We start from the raw sequence: 11,416 nt of genomic DNA on the forward strand, positions 1-11,416 counted from the left end.
CATGTCGTACTTCTATGTTCTCTCAGCCTGAACTTTACACTCCTCTAGCCAGAGAGCGTCATCTGAAAGAGGAGGAGGATTAACGTGGCGTAACTCAAGAGGAAGTGAGATAAAAAGCTGTTTTTTAGACCGAACATGTTCTTGAATTGTTCTGGAGAAGCTGCACGGGGCAGCACAAGTGTTCGAGTCAGTTGTTCTTGCTGTTGCTCCCGTTAACAGGAAATAAATCGAGCTGAGTTCATTCTCACTTGTTGAGGTAAATCAGAGGAAACTGAATCCGCGGCTCTGACATTGAGCAGCTGATGAATGATTGTTGGTGACAGATGAGCTGGTTTGATTACGGATGAAGTTTTTAATCAAGTCACCACAGACTTTGCAGAACTTTTATATTTGGTGGAGAGGAGCTGCCCAAAGTGAAGGAGCAGAAGAAGATGGAACGTGAGCTGGACAGGCTGGTCGCTGCAGTGTCAGCAGTAATGCAGACGCTGATTTACTGACCTGTGGTCACAAGATCTGCTGACTGAGAGAACGAGGATTGTGATTACAAGCGTCCAATATGAGTTTTCTCTGTCGAGTGTTTGTGCTCAGAGACAGAGTGAGGAGTTCAGACATCAGGGGCCTCGGGGGGGAGAACCGCTGTCCCTTCATATTGAGAGGGGATAGTTCAGGTGGTTGGGGGATCTGGTCAGGATGTCTCCTGGACGCCTTCCATTGAGGTTTACCCGGCACGCCCAATTGGGAGGAGACTCAGGGGTAACTACATGTCCCATAGACCTTTGCTTCTACCAGGAAGAGCTGAAAAGTGTGGCCAGGGAGAGGGATGCCTGGCATCCTTACGCGGCCGGCTCCCTCTGCGACCCCAGCTTGGATGAACTCGTGCTCAACTGATCTGAATTGATCAAACTCGTAAACAAGAGAAACGAAGAAGATTCAAACGTAAACCTGTAAAATAACGGAGGGGGAGGGACCGTGCTGTCGGCACTGACAGCCTTATGCTGCATTCAGGTCGTGTGGGAGTTCCAAGCGTCTGAAAAAGTTGACAGTTCAAAGATAAGTCTTCATGTGTTGGAGTGTGAGACCGGGAGCCGTCAGTCACGATGACTTAGACTTTGTTTGCTCTCATTCCGTCTTTTCACAGTTGACACATGGCAACACTTTCACTTTTATGTTTTACATAAAAAATGCTGTTACTGGTCTGAGTCGGCATTAAACATTTAGTCAGTAGTCGTGTCCTGCAGCAGCATGAGAAAGTCTTTTCAAAAGAAAACTCTGACGACTGGAAACCCACATTCTGTTGGTTTTATTTGCTTGAATTTAACTTGGCAATCCAGTTTAAAAGTTTGATGAGTGAAGAGAAGATCCAGCTCCATGTTAACTGTCACACTAATTGCTGGTATCCCATAAAGATGCATTAGGAAACGTGATCATTTGAAGTGCTCTAGTGTTTCAAGACCTTATTCCCACTCGTCTCAGATCTAATTTGTTTATTTCTGAAGGAAACATCTGGCTCGTTCACCAGATGCTGAGCAGCGACTTCACTGTGGCTCTAGCAGCTGATTAAAGTGGTTCAAATGATGCTAAACGTTGATTTTTGAGTTAAATATGAATGCGGAGCTCGTTCCATCATTTAGGAGCCAGGACAGAAAACAGTCGTGATTTAGTTGAGTGTTAGATCGCAGTGAGGGAGCAGCTGATTGGTCGATGCAGAGGAGAGTGGACGGGCTGGGGTGTGAGGTTTGACAGTGTCCTGGATGTAGCCTGGACCAGAGCCTGGACCAGAGCCTGGAGTGTGAGGACGTCCACTGAGAGACGTCAGTCAGACAGGCAGAGATTTGTGCTGCGACCTGTGTTTCATTGGGGAACGAGAGAATTAGTTGGGTGTCATCGTCTGTAGTTTGATTTTGCTCTTGACTCAGTCAAAGACGAAATTTAAGCATTAAGTTTTAACCACGTTAGTCAAATTCTAAACTCGTGCCTTCTTCAGGTTTAATCATTTGAACTGATTCAATCAGCCGAGCTTTGTTTTTTCTGTACGAATTTTATTGTAGTTTCAGGAAACTTCCACAAATCAACCAAAAACACACAACAATGAAACCTGAACAACAAAGTGTTGATCGTTACCGGACGACTTTGAAGTGAACTCTAAATGTTCCCATTAATCCTCCTCCAGGTTGGAGTCTGTGATGTCACGGAGGTGTCGCAGCTCTACCTGCAGCTCTCAGGTCAGCCTGTAACCGTGTTAATTACCATCCTCGCTCGTTCATTCTGTTTTATGTCGGCTCATTAACCTGCTTCAAACTGTCTGTTTACTGGCACCGTCTGCTGCCGTCGTTTTCCACTCTCTCTCGCTCTGTTCGCTGTCGCTTTGCTCTGCTGCTCTTTCTTTCAACTCTTTCTTTGTTCCTAGAGGTTTTTTTTCTTCATGTTTGTGTTTCATCCACCCATCTGTCTCCCTCCTTCCTGTTTTGACTCTCTTATTTAGTCTTCAGCCTCCAATGTTGAATTAAAAAAACCTTCCTCTCGTCAGTCCCTTTGACTCACTTTCACACAAACTGTTTTTTGTCTCATTTAAAACTTACTCCTCTAACTTCCTCTTTCATCCTCTGTTTGACACCTTCTCTTCTTGTCTGTCTCCGCTGTCGCTCTCGCCGTCACTTTGCTCTCTTCCTTATTCCTCATAAAGCAGCTTCAGTCCTGGCACATGTCTGAGAGGCTCCCGGAAGCCATTTGTCACCTTTGACTCTCCTTTAAACATTCAATCATTTCTAACCACAGGTCTTCTCTCCGTCAGAAAACTACAAACTAGGTGATAACGTCTAAGTGCGACATCGTATTCTCTTAAACTGTAGGGGGCAGTGTATCAACAAAATCTTCCATCCAGGAACCGAGCAAAGAGGCGTGTCAGCTCGTGTGTCGTGAGCCTTGCAGAAGCATCGAGCGTAAATCTCCTCATGTCCTCAAACTTCTCTGTCAGACACAAATCTTTTACTCTGAAGAACGAACCTCCGCCACAACGGAACAGTTTAAAATCAGAAGGTCAGCAGTGGTGTCGAGGTTCCACAAAAGGTATTAGCTTGGTCCGTCTGCTAACAAGGAGGAGGTGATGTTATATTTAAAATATATTGCAGCAAGCCACCAGGAGATGATCAACATGCTTTGCCGGAGCTGTCATGTCGTCCGTCTTTATCAACAGTCATGGTTTAGACTTTATATTTGTCTATATACTGAACAACAGCGCCCTCTGCAGCCTGCTGAACATTGGAGATAAACTCTGGTTTTTAAGAACTGATCTCAGTTCAGCTTCACTCTTCCACTGGAGCTGATGGAGACTCTCAGTCACTTGTTCTCTGAGGAGATGAACCCACTCAGCAGAGAGAGAGAACAGACGCTCAGGGAGCGAAGGAGGAAACGTTCTCCACCTTCACTCATCAGACTCACTTTGATCAAACTGAGGGTTAAGGTGAATAAAGTTGAACAGGGTTGAGTTAATTTACATTTTACTGATTGTGATTCAGAATAATAAAAAAATGCAGGACTGTTGTAATATGGAGTTAAAAGTGTTTGTATTGCTTCTCTCACTCGTGGATATGTAAGACCTGAATTCTTCTTCCGACACTATAGATGATAAAAACCTACAGATTATAACGATACGTTCACTGATGAACTGATGACACGAGGGCTTCAAGAGTCGACAGAGGAAGACGTGAACAAAGGTCAGTCGCTGAGCAGCGTCAACACCCGAGTGCTGCTTTGCTTCTTCTTATTTTAGCAGAAAGTGTCTCTGAGCTTGATTTAGAAATGGAAAAACCTTTAGCTCCTGCGAGCGTCAGGCGACTGATCTTCAAACACTCAGGAGGAGAAGAAACGAGTGGAGACGAGGACGCTGTCTGAACAATGGACTGTTTACTGCTTTTGTTCTCGCCCTGATTAAAGAGCTGCGCTTCGGTTAAAATAGATCCAGACGTTTTATTTTGGGAGGCGAAAGTTAAAAACCGTGAAGGGAAACACAAGTTTATCGAGTGTATACTCTGTGTGTGTGTGTGTGTGTGTGTGTGTGTGTGAGTGTGTAAGAGAGCCTCAGGTCCAGTCATTATGAAAACTGAGCAGTCAGCAAAATAAACAGCTGATGTACTAATTCCCCATCTGGATTCTGTCACACACACACACACACGCAGCTTTTCATTGAACCATATGAACCATTTCTCTTAAGTTTCTCTGATGAACCTGAAACTTTGACCTTTAATGGTTTTGCAGAACTAACGAGCTGATGATGGACGTGAGTCACAGATTCAGACGTTTTGTTTCTGACAGTAAGAAACGGAGAGGACGAAATATTTTCTCCAACACAAGAAGATATAACCAGTGACATAAAGATTATGTTTTCAAGTGGAGCTTTGAATGGATTGGTGAATCTAAACAAGATGATGTAACCCTGGTTAGCCTGAACGACAAACGTCTCGTAGAATAAGACGATGATATGATGTCCAGTAGGTCAATAGGTCAACCTGACACATTGTTCAGTCCTTCATTGAGAATCATAACTCAGGATAGTTGTGATACGTAAAACAGAAGGTTTTACTATGTTGATGGGTTGAAGTGTCACCTGGTCACTTTCACACCTCAGATCACATCGCAGAGGTGTGAATTAGCTTTTAGCCTTGTTCACACACACTCACACACACACACACACACACACACACACACAGAGGGTCAAATTCATTATCAGAGGTGCAAAGAAGGAAGCTGACAGCAGCAACTCTCATTCCTTAGGGGTTCACACACACACACACACACACACACACACCTAGACTCAGCGGAGGTTTCTGACCTGCCACAGTTTAAACGTAGATTTGTTTGAAATTACGTCACATTATCACATAATGATCGATATCTTCCTTAAACCCACGTTATAATGTGTTCAAACACAAAGATGGTTTTAAGCTGAGTCAGTGTGTTGTGGCGCGTCTCCTGTGCTCTGTCCTCGGAGAGTCGTGTTTACTCGGAGGTTAATAGGAGTCGACCTTTATGTTGAACCAAACGAGTCTGAAGTTAATCTGCTCAGTGGGTAACACTGACCTCAGGCCAGCAGGCGCACTGAGCTCCTCGTGGATCCACTGTCAGCGACGCCTCCATTTAATTCACCGATCACCTTCCTGCTCTCCTGAAGACGAACCCTTTACAACTTCCACGACCTTTCCTCTTTCTTTGCATCTGTTTGGAAGTACGTATCGTTAAAAGAGTCTTTCTACCATTATAATATTTCTGAGGTCAAACGCTACTGGACACGTTTACATTCATGGTTCCCAGAGATCAGAGGTTGATCCTGGGGTTTTGACTAATGTTAAAATATCGAGACACAATTTAAAGAATTGTCATGAAATGTGGTTCAGACGTTCGTTGTTCTCGATGAACTGAACAAACATTGTTCTCTCATTTTTCATCTTTTCATCTTGAAGTGTTGAATATTATGATAAAACTTTATCACTTTAGATTTGATGTGAAGACGTGGAAACTGAACATGATTCAAACATGAACCTCAACATTCTCACACCTGAACGAAGTGAGCAAACTTTACACACACACACACACACACACACACACACACACACACACACACACACACACACACACACTCACATCACACACTCACATCATGCACTCATAGATTCATAACACACACACACACTCACACACATACACACACACAATATGCTGTGTGAATATTTTAATCAAAGTGCCACTAAAACGATCAAACTGTTTACACAGATCTACAGAGAGAGCTGTGTATGTGTGTGTGTGTGTGTATGTGTGTATGTGTGTGTGTGTGTTATGAATCTATGAGTGCGTGATGTGAGTGTGTGATGTGAGTGTGTGTGTGTGTGTGTGTGTGTGTGTGTGTTATGAATCTATGAGTGCGTGATGTGAGTGTGTGATGTACCGTATAAGCATGTTTCTCCATTAATGCTCTACTGATCCCTGGCATGTTCAGAAATACACGGAAGGAACGAGGATGATCATCTCCAGTCACACGCAGTCTCACACACACACACACACACACACACACACACACACACACACACACACACACACACACACACACACACACAGATTGTGAGTGTTGAGAGCAGATCTCTGCTCTGGTTTTTGTTTTTACCAGTTCAAACACCACATGTCTTCACATCCATTGAGGGGTCAAAGGTCAGGGACATGATACTGAAGACATCAACTCATTTTATTACACTGATAAAAAAAGACTTCCTGTTTTTAAATATTATAAATCCACTGAAGAGTTTATGTTTTCTCTTTGTTTGTCTGCAGGATTACACAGAAACTACTGGACTGATTTCCCTGGAACTCAATAAATTACTTATGTTTTTATGAGAAGTGTAAAGTTTAGAACATTAACCTTGACAGAGATTCACACTCTTTTAGAAGTTCTTTGTATTTATTAGTCATGTGTTCTTTTATTCATGAACAATACGATTGATCTACATCAGCACCGTCAGTAAAACACGGGTACGCTAGTACACGTGTGTCAACATGGTGAAGAAGTCTGTGAGATTCAAACGTGTCAGACAGAACCTGGACGCTCGGTTTGAATCCCCACACAGGAAAACATTTACAAGATCCGCTGGAGTAAGTGTGTAAATGTAGGAGGAGACTATGTGGGAAAATAAGTGTTCTAGCTTTCCACCAGTTTTCATCTTGAACAGATAAACATCCTCCTCTGCCCCCCCCCCCTTGCTTCCACGCCTCATTTCTCCTCACGATAGAAGGAACCAGGAGCCGGGAGGGGGCTGCTCCTGTCGTCAGCTGCCCAGCCTGAGGGCCTCACAGCTGGGGGACACTTCTGCACAGCCCTGGGCCCCTCGTGGAGCTTCGGCAATGACCCGGTCTGTGTGATGTGTTTGAATTCACATGACGCTCTGTTTCTGGCCCAATGAATGTCGATTGGTCGAGATTTAAAGATTCCAACAGCTATGGAAGGATTGATGGTCCCAGAGTTTGAACCCTGAAGACTGTGGTTACTTCACGACTTTTCCAACAATCCAAACAACATATTTAATTAATTTGATTGAACTCATTTTTTGTAGGGTGCTGCGCCTCATATTCAGCCTCTCTCTCTCTCTCTCTCTCTCTCTCTCTCTCTCTCTCTCTCTCTCTCTCTCTCTCTCTCTCTGTTCTGTCCATCAGAGTTTTTCCACCCTTTCACTCCCTCTCTTCATCCATGACCTCAGCGCTCAGCAGGAAGTGGCAGTCATGAGATTGTCTCATTAATATCTGAGAGAAATGGCTAATGAGGGTTAATAAGACACCCAGCAGGGCTGACTGTGTGTGTGTGTGTGTGTGTGTGTGTGTGTGTGTGTGTGTGTGTGTGTGTGTGTGTGTGTGTGTGTGTGTGTGTGTGTGTGGTTTAATCGTCTCTCATCCTCCCACCAGAGATGAATGTGGAGCTGAAGGGACGAAGGCAGAGGAGGGGATCGTTAAGAAAGATGCTAACGGTAACGATCATATCGCAGATCGTCTCAGTCTGATTATCACAGCTCAGGTTCTCCTCGTTAGTTGCCATGGTAACGTAGTGATTTCTTTTTTGTCTGATCGAGTTAGAGACGACAGATTCGATTTTGAAGAGAATTATCCGTTGAACTCAGTTTTAGTTTCACAGTTCCAGTGTTTTGGTTCCGTCTCATCGCTCGTCTCTCGTCTCTCGGAGCAGCAGGTGAAGGAGCCGGGCGTGTCCCTCAGGAGGAGGAGACCAAACATGGAGATAAAGGAGAGGAAACACTTGGACGACTGCTTTTCACTTCGTCCATCATTGACTTGGTGGATAAAAGAGAAATGTTGATAAAATATCTTGTTGTTGTACCAACAGTGTTCAAAGTGTTCCATCTTCTATACTGCCCCCCCCCCCCAGCACTGACCTCCCTCCCTCACTCTTTCCTCCCTTGTTCATCTTTTATTTCTTTATTTCACTGAGCTGCCTCCAGTGTCTGTCCATCTCTTCGTGTCTTTACTTCTCCTGCACCTCCTCCCTCTTGTTTCTCATTTACTCTCCTGTCGTTCTTCCTCCTCCTCCTCCTCCTCCTCCTCCTCCTCCTCCTGCTCTTAAACGCTGTTCCTCAAGCTCCCATGATGCCTCTCTGCCCTGTCACAACTGTCCAGAGGCCATTTCACATTCAGCAGTGTCTGCTGTTGACAACAGACACACACACACACACACACACACACACACACACACACACACACACACACACACACACACACAGAGACTAATGTATGTGTACGTGTGTGTGTGTGTGTGTGTGTGTGTGTGTGCGCATGAAGCTCAGAGCCAAGTGATGTTCTGAGAACAGCAGCGTCAGCATTTCAGTGAGCAGTTCAACACACACACACACACACACACACACACACACACACACACACACACACACCTGTCAGGACCACCTACACAAAGATCTCACACACAAACGACACAAACATAAATATATATATAATCTATCATCGCCCCCTGGAGGCTTCATTATTCATAACGTTGGATGCCAAGACTAAAGAAATATGGACGACATGACAGCTCCTCCCAAAAGTGAAGCAAAAGCATCTGGATCGCCCCCTGGTGTCTGGCTGCAGTATAAACCCCTCCTCCTCCATGTTAGCAGACGGGACTTGAGCCAAACTAAAAACTCAAAGAAGACGTAAAATAAACATTCAGCTCGTTCTTATCTCACTGATGTTTGTTCAAGTGTTTCTGATCAGTTTGGTTTAATTAGTTTTTTTATCATCATGATTGACAGCTGACACTGACTCAGGATCCGTCCCACGGTCACAACCATTCAGATCAACAGTGTTTGTATCTTAGATGTTGTGTGTTAATTTCTGGAGGAAGTGAAGACGTGTCGTCCGTCTTAATTTACACAACGTTGTTTTGATTCAGGTCGCTGCAGATTGATAAACGTCAACACGTTAGTTTATGAGTCGTCAGCTTACGCGAGCCATGCTAGCAGCTCTGTGAACATGCTACAGTCAGCATGTTTTAAATGTGGCTTCATCATGTCGGAACATTTTATTAAACTTCATTGTATTTCTTTAATTTTCCATTTTCAGGGATGATCGAGCTGTTGACATTTATCATTTCATCTTAATCCAACTACACAAACAGAGTAAGTTCACCTCATCCCCGAGCTCCTTCCTTCCTTCCTTCCTTCCTTCCTTCCTTCCTCCCCTCTCCTCCTGCAGAAGTGACAGTGAAGCAGCTATATTAAGCTCAGGAGCGCTGACTGTTGCATTATTGTTCACCAGGTAATAACAGCTGTCATCTGTGAGGACGCAGCAGTGGAAGACTTTAGAAACCGTAACACGGCCGTCAGCTTCACTGTTCACCTACATCAGTGAGGAGGAAACCGCAGGATGAACGCAAAGAGAAGGTGGAGAGAAAAGTGAGGGGGAGGGGATTTACAGTACAACAGAGCTAAACAGATATTTACTGTTGAAACAACAGGAAGTAGTTGTCATAGATCGTGAAGGTCCAATGACAAAGCTGCTCTCTGGTAATCTGATTACTCTGCAGCTGTGGCACGAACCTGATTTCTCAAATGTTCATTGAAGGAGGAAACGCTTTTCATTTTTCAGATTAAGTGACTAAAAATAACCTTGTTAACACAGATTACTGATGGAGAAACCTAATTACATAAACCCTTTAACGGGTTTTTATTTGCGTGATGATTTCCAAGGACATGTAGAGGACATGTAAGCAGAGTGGAGACACATGGACCACGGCAGCATCATGTGGAATATCCGTCTTTCTGACGTCTACGTCTGACGTCACCTGCTGAAGCCACATGAGGACGTTTCTATTGCAGGAGTAACAGAGGCCGTTCCATTTGTCAAGACTTTTACACAAAGTTAACTTGGGCTCAGTTTTTGAATCCAAGCCGAGCTACACTTTAAAATTTGACGCCCTCCTTTCCAGAAGTTGCCACAAAATTTTCTCCGCCTGTCTTCCTTCAAATGAGAGGAGGAAGGATGAAATTCTGCTGCCAGAGGACATTTGGTTTCTCTTCTGCCGACTCACCTCCTCTCTCCTTTCCATTTTCTCCTCTCCATTCTTTCTGTCATTTCATTTTCCTCCCTTGGTTTTTCTCATCTGTCCTTATTTTCCTTTCTTCCCCTTCATTTCTAGTTTGCAGACCTTATTTATTTTCTCCTCTTTGCCCTGAGGCAAGCTTTAATAAGGCAGTGAAGATGCTGACATATTTTGGCCGAGGTCACGTATACTCACTCGGCCTCATTACTACGAAGCCTCCGTCGGCGGGAACAAGGTTTCTCTTCCCTGTCACTTAGAAAGAGTTTGATAGTTGAGACTTCTTCTTGACCACAGAGCTTCTCTGAGGTAAACTTTTAACTTTTACATTGAAAGACTGCGAGGAGGAATTAACGCTCTTTTAGCTCCGAGTGGATCGGCTTAATTGCTCCAAATCCCCCCCCCCCCGAGGGAGTTCCCCAACACAACCAAACAGAAGAGCCGCTGCCTCGTGAACTGAACTCACCCTGTAAATTCCCCCCTTGAGTTAGTTTAAATGTAGAATGTGAGAGTATTTGCTCCATCGGGCATTTCATGCATATGCAGGAGTTTTCTTCTGCTGCCTCAGTGTTTGGATGCATCCAGAGCCTCTGAAGTTTCCTTTGGATGTCTTCAGAAAAAAAGACCCAGATTATTCAGTTTCTACCTCAGGAAATAAAGGGAGTTAAGTTCAATAAAAAAGAAAAAGATGGTGTTGATTGAATTCCTCAAAGGCAGGATAGTGGAGATCCAGAGCTCTGATTGGTCCGTGGCCCCTGTAGTTTAAATGACGGAGCTGAACTGATCAGATTGATTAAGATTCTCTCGTTAGTTTCAGACTCTTCAGTTTAGTCTGGAACTAAATATCACGTTTGAAAGGTTCCTCGGACACGGTCCAAAATGTAGTCAGACCAAATTGGAGGTCTGGATCTGGATCCACCTCTGGACCAAGAGCTTGACCTGAACTGGTCTCAGACTTGAAGTTGTCATAAATGATTTGAGACTTGACCTTGAACCTCACGAAGCTCAGGCACAACTGAATCTGTGTCTGAGAGAAACAGGATCTAACAACTGGACAATATTTAATTCTGTTGACATCCTGATTTATTCAAGCAGCGTTGTCCTGTGTCACTGAGACAAACGTCTCCTCCTCTGAGGGACAACTGAGCCGGGTGGTGCTCAGGTCTTTCATATTCTAATTTATTTTCTTCATAACTTGTGAATTGAATTAAGTTTATTAAACATGCTCGGGTGTTATTATTTCCTGGGTTGCTTCATCATTGTGATGTGATATCCTGTGTGTGTGTGTGTGTGGGGGGGGGGGTCAACTGACTGTGTGGTCAACTCAGCAGAAAGCTT

This window comes from Paralichthys olivaceus, chromosome 15, assembly GCF_024713975.1.
Source record: "Paralichthys olivaceus isolate ysfri-2021 chromosome 15, ASM2471397v2, whole genome shotgun sequence".
Classification (NCBI taxonomy): Eukaryota; Metazoa; Chordata; class Actinopteri; order Pleuronectiformes; family Paralichthyidae; genus Paralichthys; species Paralichthys olivaceus.